Source organism: Sceloporus occidentalis, unplaced genomic scaffold (genome assembly GCF_023333645.1).
Source record: "Sceloporus occidentalis isolate IW3139 unplaced genomic scaffold, rSceOcc1.0.p SCAF_114, whole genome shotgun sequence".
In the NCBI taxonomy this organism is placed as follows: domain Eukaryota; kingdom Metazoa; phylum Chordata; class Lepidosauria; order Squamata; family Phrynosomatidae; genus Sceloporus; species Sceloporus occidentalis.
The window spans coordinates 2334927-2344930 of NW_028317094.1; positions in this window are offsets into that span (position 1 = coordinate 2334927).

Here is a 10004-nt window from a genome sequence, read left to right on the forward strand (position 1 = left end):
CCCCTTCCTCCCTCTGCACCAAACAAAACCCCCTGGACCTAGCACAGACTCACTGCAGCTCCCCTACACAACAGTTACTCCATGCCTCGTGAGAGTAGCTGGGGATCAGGGGATGGGGAATTGGAAAGGGTCCTGACTATGCCCTCATAGCTGGATGTGAAATGAGTGCATTATCTGCTGAAACCTGCAGAGGTCCACAATGCCCTCAGAGGAAGATTTCTTCATTTTGCTTCTGACTACAGAAACACAACTGGATGCTTCTCTAATACCTCACACCAACACTCTCACCAGGCATGGAATGGCCATGCGGGATGCCTTCCACAACTGTATGGTAGGACCTGGGTCAGTGAATGGCCAGTTGTAGTCTGATTCCACTCGGAGCAACACTGGAGCATAGAGGGTTTTGCTGGGTCAGGCTGTCTGGCCTGGTGGTTCCTCATTCTCCCAATGGCCAAACCGGCAGAACTCTCTATGCTCCAGTGTTGCTCTGGGTGGAAAGGGTCTACAAATGGTCCTTCCCCAGGGAGGCCCCTGGTCAAGAAGGGCAGGAAAGGAGCTCTCTCTTCTCAGGTTGCTCCCCTTCCATGGGATCCAGCCCTTCTCCCAGGATCAGGGGGCACCAGAGGATTGAGCTGATGGAAAGGGAGCACCCAATTCCCATGGCAGTCTTCTGCATGCAGAGAAGTCACAATTCTGATAGTGTCTTTGCCCATGTGGAGAGTGCCCATTTTCCATACTGTTGCCTGTCCATCTTGTCTTGGGAATATCCTGTTCCAGCCACATGCAGACCTAAATCCTAGCCTGTATCCTATGCCTAGTGCTAATCAGAGTAGAATCACTGAATCAGATGGATTTATCTATATGTCGACTCACCAGTCACTTATGGATTCAGTGGGTCTACTCTCTAGAGTTAACCAACAGGATTCAGGACTCCTCAGATTTTTAAATGCAGGAATGCAAATTTTTCATGCTGTGTCATCATCACTGATGAGAATTTGACTTCTCTTTCACACAGAGGAGGAGGGGGAGCACCTGCTCTATGTCCCAGGTGGAGAAGCTCTAGCTCTTGGGCATGATCTTACAGATCTAATCCATGTCCTCCCATCATCATGGCCTCCTTCCCATTTAGACACTGGTCAAAATAATTATTTCATTTTTGCAAATGAGACTATTTCTCTAAGCTTAACTGCTGTGTTTGTCTATGTCAGTCATAGCAGGATCAAGAAGTGTGTACTTGCTCCCTCTGCTTGCTAAAGCCACATAGAAATTGAGGCATGTACATTTGTGTGCATTGTTTCTGAATGGATCTATTGTTAAAATCACAATTTCTTCATTTTTCCTTGAATATTTTTAAAAAAGATGCACACTGCTGAATATGTTGCACATGATATAAGAAATATCTATAAATGTATAGCTTTATGACTTGAATATTGCACCCTGGATTATTCTCATTTGGGGTAAGTGAAGACTTATATAAATTCATTTTATAAACCCAGTGAAACTAATATTTCACAAAGTTCTAGTAAACAACACATACACACACAGTTCCCATAAAAAGGACTCACTTGCGCACTGTGTGTCTGAGGTCTGGAAATCTCCCTTCCACCTTCTGGGAAGACAATGCTGTTAGAGAGCGAATTTGGGGCTTTATGCCTGCAAAGCATGGGCTCACTCTCTCAGCTGCAACCCTTCCATACAATCCTGGACTGATGCATTTAAACAAAGTCCTCCTTCAGCTCCAGGAATAAAGGCCTACCTTCAGTACAAAGACAGCCCCAGAAAGGCCTCTTCTGCAGTCCTTTATGGCCGGAGCTTCCCTGGGTCAGAGGCTGTCTCCTCAGCCGTAGAGAAGGGTTGCTCTGAGTGCGAAGGAGGAGGAGGTCCAAGGGTTGAGGGAGGGAAGGCAATGGGAAAAGGTCAGTGCCAATGGCCATGGAGGGCAGAAGGTGACAATGCCTAGGAAACTCCTCTGAGTCCCAGCCATTCTAGGAATGAGTGGCAGGAGTGAGTCCAGGGGCTGAGGGGGTCTCCTTTCCCAAAGGGGGAGGCAAGGACCGGTGGACCCTGCCCAGCTAGGGCCCAAAGGGAGGGTCTCTTTCCCCACCTCTCTCTCCCAGCCCCCAAAGCCCAGCCTCCCACTGGCCCTGGGTCCCCTGCCTCCTTTCCTCAGACCCCCACAGGCCCCTTCCTTCCTTCCTTCCTTCCTTCCTTCCTTCCTTCCTTCCTTCCTTTGCCACAAAATGGAGGTACAAAGGGACACACTTCCTTCTTTTTGGCCCAATGAGCCTGGCCTCCTTCTTGCTCTGGAGCCTCAGGGAGAGAAAGAAGAGCCTCTTGGTTCAACTCAGAAAAGGTTCCGGAACATTATTCCCAACAGTCACAAGCAGCACAAAATTGCCGCTGGAACACAAAATGGCCGCCTCTGCCTCAGCGCTTGGCAGTTTGAGACCTTGAGAAAACCTAAAATGGGGGATGAAAGGGCCCCAAAGTTGGAAGGGACCCCAAACAGGATTTCTGATCCTAAAGAAAAGTTTTCCTGATCGCACCCGATGGCTGTGAGAACACAGAAAAGTTCCCAAACAGGATTTGCAAACCTTAACATCACCTAAACATTTTCCTGATGCTATTGAAAGGAGGAACCTGATCCCCTCCTTAATTACAATCAATAGTGGAAGATATTAATATTGATATTAAGAATGCCCATCGTCCATAACCCAGCTCAGGTCTGTCCGTCCATCCGTCCTCCCTTCCTTCTGCATTCGTCCTCTTTTCCCCAGCATCAGCCCCTTTCCCAAGAAGGCAACATCCGCACTATAGAAATAAGGCACTTTGACACCGCTTAAACCAATCAGTGCTATGGAATCCTGGGATTTTACCTTTGGACACGTAGCCTTCTCTGCCAGAGAGCTCTCATGCCACAACAAACTACAAATCCCAGGATTCTATAGGATGGAGTCAGAAGAGTTAACACACTTTAGAACTGGATTATTTCTGTAGTGCAGATACAGCCTGAGTCGGTTGTAAAAGCATCAAAGTTGATTTTTTATCCTGTTAAAAATGGTTTTGCTTTTTAAAAATATAAGCAGTTTGTTTTTCTGTCTAATCCTTATTCTTGTTGTTCTTGTTTGTTTGTATGTTTATTTGTTTCATTCTTGGTAATATGAGTTATTGTGGCCTGTCTCCTTCCTTCTTGTCTGAAAATCTATTAATTAGGAAACTGGGGAGACTTTTAAAACCTCCCAAAGGAGCCACTTTTGGCCTTTTTCAGGGGAGAAGCCTCCTCTTAGAAGCCAAACCCAATGTTTGTGAAGAAGAAGAAGAATAAGGCTTGTATTAACCTCAGAGAAGGTTCCGGAACATTATTCCCCACAGTCACAAGCAGCACAAAATGGCCACCAGAACACAAAATGGCTGCTGGAACACTAAAGTCCCCCAGAACACAAGGAGGCAGGGACTGGTATTCCAGCCAATCAGGGCCAGGGATGGTGGGAGGGACTGGGATTCCAGCCAATCAGGGCAAGGGAGGGAGGGAGGGACTGGGATTCCAGCCAATCAGGGCCAGGGATGGTGGGAGGGACTGAAATTCCAACCAATGGCAGCCCTCAGAGTGTCCTCAGGTGACTTCTTCTGTTCCTAGAAGAGCATTGAACCCATGGCTTTGAGACAGGGCTTGATGCAGTGATGCTCCTGGTGAAGGCAGTTGGTTTGGAGCTATCATGAGAGAAAGCCATTCCTAATGGACTGAATAGTGGTCTTCCTATTTCTATTCCCAGGGAAGGAAGAGGGCCCTGGAGTGTTCTCTGCCTTGGATCCAAGGAGAACTTGTCCTCCAGACAGACTACAAATCAAACACAGACATAAATCAATGAATAATAAAGGCTGCCCTAGACTTCTGTCAGTTCAGTGAAGCAGATTGGGAAGACCTCCAGGGAAGAGCCTCCATTGCTAAACACAGTCTCCATCAAGGAGAAATCTAGAGGATCAGGGACCAAGATTGCAGCCTGGTCTTTCCCTCTCTCTCCATTCATGGAGATCCAGGGAGCCATGGAAAAGGGAGGGGAGGATATCCCAAAGTATCCCACTCTGTTGATATTCTGAAGGGATCCAATCGTATTTGGATGCTCCGTGTTCTTCCTCCCCTTTTGCTCAGTCAGTCTCTTTCCAGACGTGGAAGTCTTCTTCTCTGAGGAGGAAGAGCCACTCTTGGGTCTGTAATTTTTGTAGAATGAGGTGATGATGGGAACCTATGAAAGTGTGTCCTCTTTGGGTAAGGAACTTGGACCCATTGCCCTTCCTACAGAATAGGGGTGTGTTCTTGTATGCTAGATAGCATGGCTCTATGATTCCACTTTAATTATCATAGCAACATCGTCTGAAATCTTGGGATTTGCAGCCCATTGAGCTACTGGATCTCTCTAGTTAAGAGTTATAAATACTGCTTCCTTGGCTGCCAATCCAAGGATTTCCCAGGAAGGAACCATGTCAGTTAATGTTTTTGGCCCCAAAAGTTCCTCAGTATATCCTTCAGCAAGTTTACAGGGTTTTTTTGGTCCCTGTTTTTCTATGCTCTGGAGAAGCTTCCAATGTCCTCTTGGGGAAAAGGCCTCCCTTGGCCCTACTACAAGCGCTCAGAGTGGTCCCAACAGTGAGAAAACTGCCTCTACTTCCCCTAAGGGAAGTGGGGGGTATTCAGTTATTTCAATGGGAGGTACCTCTGAGATCCCTGGGGCCCAATGTGGCTGCCCACCCCTATTTTGAACATGTCCCCAGGCTGTTTCAAGGCTCCTCCCTTAAGCCCTACCCTGACCATAACTGGAGTCTAATTCCAAGCCCCCTTCTCCAGCCTTTCCTATGGACTCATTTATCTATGCATTACCCTACCTTTCTCACCAAATGGGACTGAAAGTGTCTCTATCCTGCCCCATACTTTCTCAGTGTGTCTAAGAGAGAGAATGGCATGGAAGAGATGCTGAAGGTGAAAGGCTTTATCAGTGCAGATGGAGAAGAGAGCAGGTGGGAAAGTTTGAGAGAGGAGGGAGAAATGGAAGGGGATCAGGGATCTGGAAGCCAGGGAAGGAGGGAAGGAGCAGAGCAAAGATGTCTGGCTCTGTTTGGACAGAACCCAGCTTGGAATTCTGGGAAAGTGCATAATGGAGGCGCCTCAGGTATTGTGAGGCAGCTGCGAACCTAAAAAACGTTAACAACCGCTACAATTAAACTTGTGTGACCCAGGTCAAGTTGTTGTTTTCAGACATTTTAAGGGGTTCCATTGCAGCCATGATGACTGATCTCTATGAAGGGACACCCAAACTCCTTTGTTTCTCATATTTGTTTTCCTAGCTGAACTTGCTTAGCTACATTGTAGATTGTGAGGCCTCTCCTCTCTTAATGCTGAGTTTAGCCTTCTCTGTCTTTGGCCTTCTTTCTTGAAGAATTTGAGACTCATGAAAGAATGGAGACTGGGGAGAAACCATACAAATGCCAGCAGTGTGGAAAATGCTTTGCTCAGAAGACACACCTTGTGTTGCATAAGAGAGTCCACACAGGAGAGAAGCCATAGATATGCCAGCAGAGTGGAAAACACCTTGTAGACAAATCAAACCTTATGGTTCATCACAGAGTCCACACAAGAGAGAAAACATACAAACGCCAGGAGTGTGGCAAGTGTTTTAATTCAGGTACCAACCTTACACATCACCAAAGCATTCATATAGGAAAGAAGCCATAGAAATGTAAGACTGTGTTGAACAATTTTCTCAGAATTCACGCTTTTAGAGGCCTCAAAATCAACATTAGAGAGAAAGTGTAGAAATGTTAATGGTCGAAAATACATTTTGGAAAACAAACCTTCATACATTTTGCTGTATTTTGTAAAGTTCTATTATGATCTTTATTTATGCTACTTCTGCTTCAAGGTTTTTGGTTTGAAAGCACCTTGCCTTTACAGGAACATTCAATAAACCTTTGCATTATTTGGAGAGTTCTCATTCTTCATTGCATATCTAGAATCTGTGAAGGATAGCATTAATTATGGAAGCATCAACATTAGTGTTAATGAAGTGCTGCCAGAATTCAACTGTTTGCAACCATAAAAGGGGATGCTGAAGATGCATTTCTATCTCCTTTCTAGCCCTTCATTGAAACACACAACATTCGCTAACTCTCAAGTCAAATCCTGATTTCCCTCCTTTTCCCCAGGACCTCTTAACTCCCTATTGTTGTTTTTAAAACTGAGTAGTTTTGTTATATGTGTTATTTCATTTTTGATTTGATTGTAATAAAGTTATTGATTGATTATTTCTGTTCTTCTCCTGTAACGTGTGTGTTTTCTTGTTCTTCTTCCATGGGACAGTAGGGATGCATATATCAGGGCCTGGCATTGAGCTTCCAGTTTTCAGGGATCATCTTCAGGAAGAAGATGAGGGAGCCTCTTCTCCATTTTGAAGGAAGCCCAACTCCAGGCAAGAGGAAAGGGTCCTGTGCAAATATCCATTTCAGCTGCTAGAGCAGTAGCTTATTATAATTTGCAAGGCTTGATTCATTGGTTGCTTCAACTAACAAAGATTGTAGGGTCTATGGATTTGCTCAGTTTCCTGCTTTCTCCTAGTTGTGGTGGTACAAGGGCTCACCTCTCTACTCTGCAACCACCATCTGGCTAGAAACAAGGAGGGTAAACTGAATGTGCTTTATCATGTCTCCCAAAGTGAGGAAGAATAGTTCTCTCATTTCCCCTCGATCTGGGAACAGACCTTAAAAATTTCTCTCTTCATTTCCACGCAGGAAAGTACGTATATTGAGTAGATTTGAATGACAAGCTGTGAGCTGCTGTGGTTATTAATTTATGCATTTGGCTGAATGAGATCGCTAGAGGCCCTGCCCCAGGTCCTAGGCTTTAGCTCACAAACCTCAGGACCTGGGACAATCCTGAATTCACAACCCTACAAGAGAGACGGAGGGACACCAGAAAGTAGACAATCAAAGTCCTATACATATCCAATTGTAGCAGTTTGGTGCCATGTTAATGCCTGTGGATCCATCCTACAGAAACCTGGGAATGGGTTGTTTTAGAATTGGATGCTTGGTATAGAGCCCCATGCAGTCCTTCATGAGAGTTGCTATATAATTCTAAGTACCTGAAAGATGAAATCCCAGGATTCTGTGGGACTGAGTCCTTTAAGTTTCATGGTGTCAAAGTGCTAGGTTTGGGCAATGGAGATACAACCCAGGTGCCAAAAATGATCCATAGCAATTCTGGACAGACTCATTCAGTCTCTGTCTCTATTGGTGGAGGGCTATTTACACCAAGAAACCCATGGATCTTGAAAGGATCTCCAGTTTATTAATTTTATTTATATACATCCATCCTTTCTCCCAATATAGGGACTCAGGGTGGCTAACAATACATTTAATACAGTACAAATTCAAAACAATGCAAAGGGATTAACATTGTATTTGGGGGGGAAATTAAACCTTTTATATAGTTGCACCTTGAAATTAGTAAATTGTATCAAAAACCATATACAAACCTTGATCTCTGAATTGCATAGCAGTTCAAATCTTATCTCTCATTTTGCTTAGGATCCAGCCCTTGAGGCATCAGCATTTCCAGAAAGGAGAGAAAGTGGAAGTGTGAAATACTTTTTGTTTGGAGGAAGTGTCTATCCAGATTATGTCCTGTAAAACTATTAGAGCCCCTTTGATGCTGTTTTTGATTCAGAGCATATGATTTTAAGGCATCTTGCACTTCTGTCTCCATCCAATAAACCTTTGAATTCTTTCAAGCATTCTGTTTTCCTGGCTGCCCATCCCAAGAGTATGAAACATAGCACCAGTCATGGAGATTCAGTCTTTTTCTTAGTAGAGATACAGAGCGACACCCCAGGATCCCCACTCCTGGCATAAGACCTGGCCCAGTTCATTACAGATATTTGACGTACTTGATGTTAGAGCCATACTGGGAGGTTTTGGGAGTCCCTGTCCCTCCAAAAGTAACTTTCCCAAGAGCAGTCTAGGTCTCCCTTCCAAAGACCAGCACTGGATGGAGAAGGAGGCCTTGGGAAGCAGAGGAGAGCTTGGCTTGACCCCCAAGGACTCTCCCTTGAAGGTTTCCATCTCTCTAGGAAACGGAGGAGCCTGGGAGGGAGACTGAGGACTAGGGCATGCTGGGAAAAGCTTCAGGGGGAGCTTATGGGAGCAAATGTGGGACTTTGCTTTCTCCCCCCAATTACTTTCCTGCTCTCTTTTGACAGGCTTGGACACAACACAAGGTAAGTTCAATGGTGGAAAAGATTGCAAAAGCCATCTTCCCTATATGTTCCATGCTCACCTCCATGGCACCTTAGGAACAAGCAAATTTCCATTGAGGGCAGCACAATCAAAAAACAAAATCCAAAATGGGGAGTGGTCTTTGAGATCCTGATGGTCCTCTGAGAGGAAAATGCCAGCCCCTGAAACCAATCCTGGCCAGCTTTTGGGAAAGTGCCCTCAAGGTTTAGTCCAAACGGCTCTCAGCCCCTCACAGACTGTCCCTTCCCTGAGTCTTGCTCTCCTGGAGGCTCAGAGGAGATTCTGGGGGGCCTGGGAACCTCCCCTTCTTAGGGACCCAGAGATCCAGGTTCAGCTGACAAATGGCCATTTGTCCATGAGGAGCCCCCCGTTCCCTGCTCTGTCCTGGCACATGCCTTAGGAAACCTCTTCCATGGAAATTTGGGAGCCCCGAATCTTAGTGGAAATGGGAACCTCTGGAATACTCCTATTCTTCCCATCCAAGAAAGAACGGATAGTTGTGAATCTCTTCCAAGGAAAAGAGGGGTTGCTGTTGTTGTTGTTGTTGTTGTTGTAATAACAGGGCTCCAGTCAATGAAGGTCTTCTTCAGGCAGTAAAGGGAGGTTTATGCAAATGCAGAGTGACATCACTGCTACGGAAGGCTCTCTTGACCAATCAGAGAGCAAGATAAAGGTCCTTCTGGAAGTTTCCGTGAGAAGGAGATATAAGGCCTGAGAGACCAAGAGACAGTTGGGGGAATTGTGTCGGTTGGAGATCGAGAGAGAGAGAGTTAAAGAGTGGATCTTGGAAGTCAGTCTCAGAATTGGACGCTTAGGTCTATTTTTTAATAGCTTGTATGAATTGAATATTATATACTTACAAATATTGTACCTGCAAGATTCTTAATATCTTGTAGGACTTATGTTTTACTTATATTTTGTTAACTATAATAAATACCTCCTTAGAGTATCTACTACTCAACGCTCCTTTTACACATGTCTTGGATCGGTTGATGCTTGGGAAGATCAGTAAAGAAGTAGAAATAAGATTCCTTATCTGGTCCCAGTGTAGGTTAAGGGAAGTCCTTTTATAATTCACTGGATGATGGCATAGAGATTTAAGGAATTTAAGGGTCTGCTGAGCTAAGAGCCATAATGTCTAAATGTCTAATTAACAATTTGTAATCCACTCTGATAGCCTTTTGGCTGAAGAGAGGGGTATAAAATATTATTATTATTATTATTATTATTATTATTATTATTATTCCAGGGCTGCAGTTTGGCTGCTTGGACCACCGGAGATCATCACAGAGAGTCAGTTGGAAAAGCCCATCTCACTCCAGAAAATAAAGGTACTTGAGGAGTTTGCACTCTACGTCTTTCTGTAGTAATAGCTACAAAACTTATAATAGCATTTGGGACATTTAGTCTTTTAAAAGCAAATATGGCAATTTAAATGCTGCTTTAAAACCTCTTTCCATCTGCCAGCTTTGCTCTGGTTTTGGGGGGAAATGAGAAAGTGTTGGGAGGGAGGGACTGCCAACAGAATTAGGAGATGCATTGCAGGCTATGGACAGTTTGCGGCCAAGAAAGGTCCAAAACACACGGCAGCAATAGTCCATTTTGAGAGCGCTTCAACTGCCCTGGCCCAGTGCTAGGGAATCCTGGGAACTGGAGTTTATTGTGGCACCAGAGCCCTTTGACAGAGAAGGCGCAATGTCTCACAAAACTACATTTCC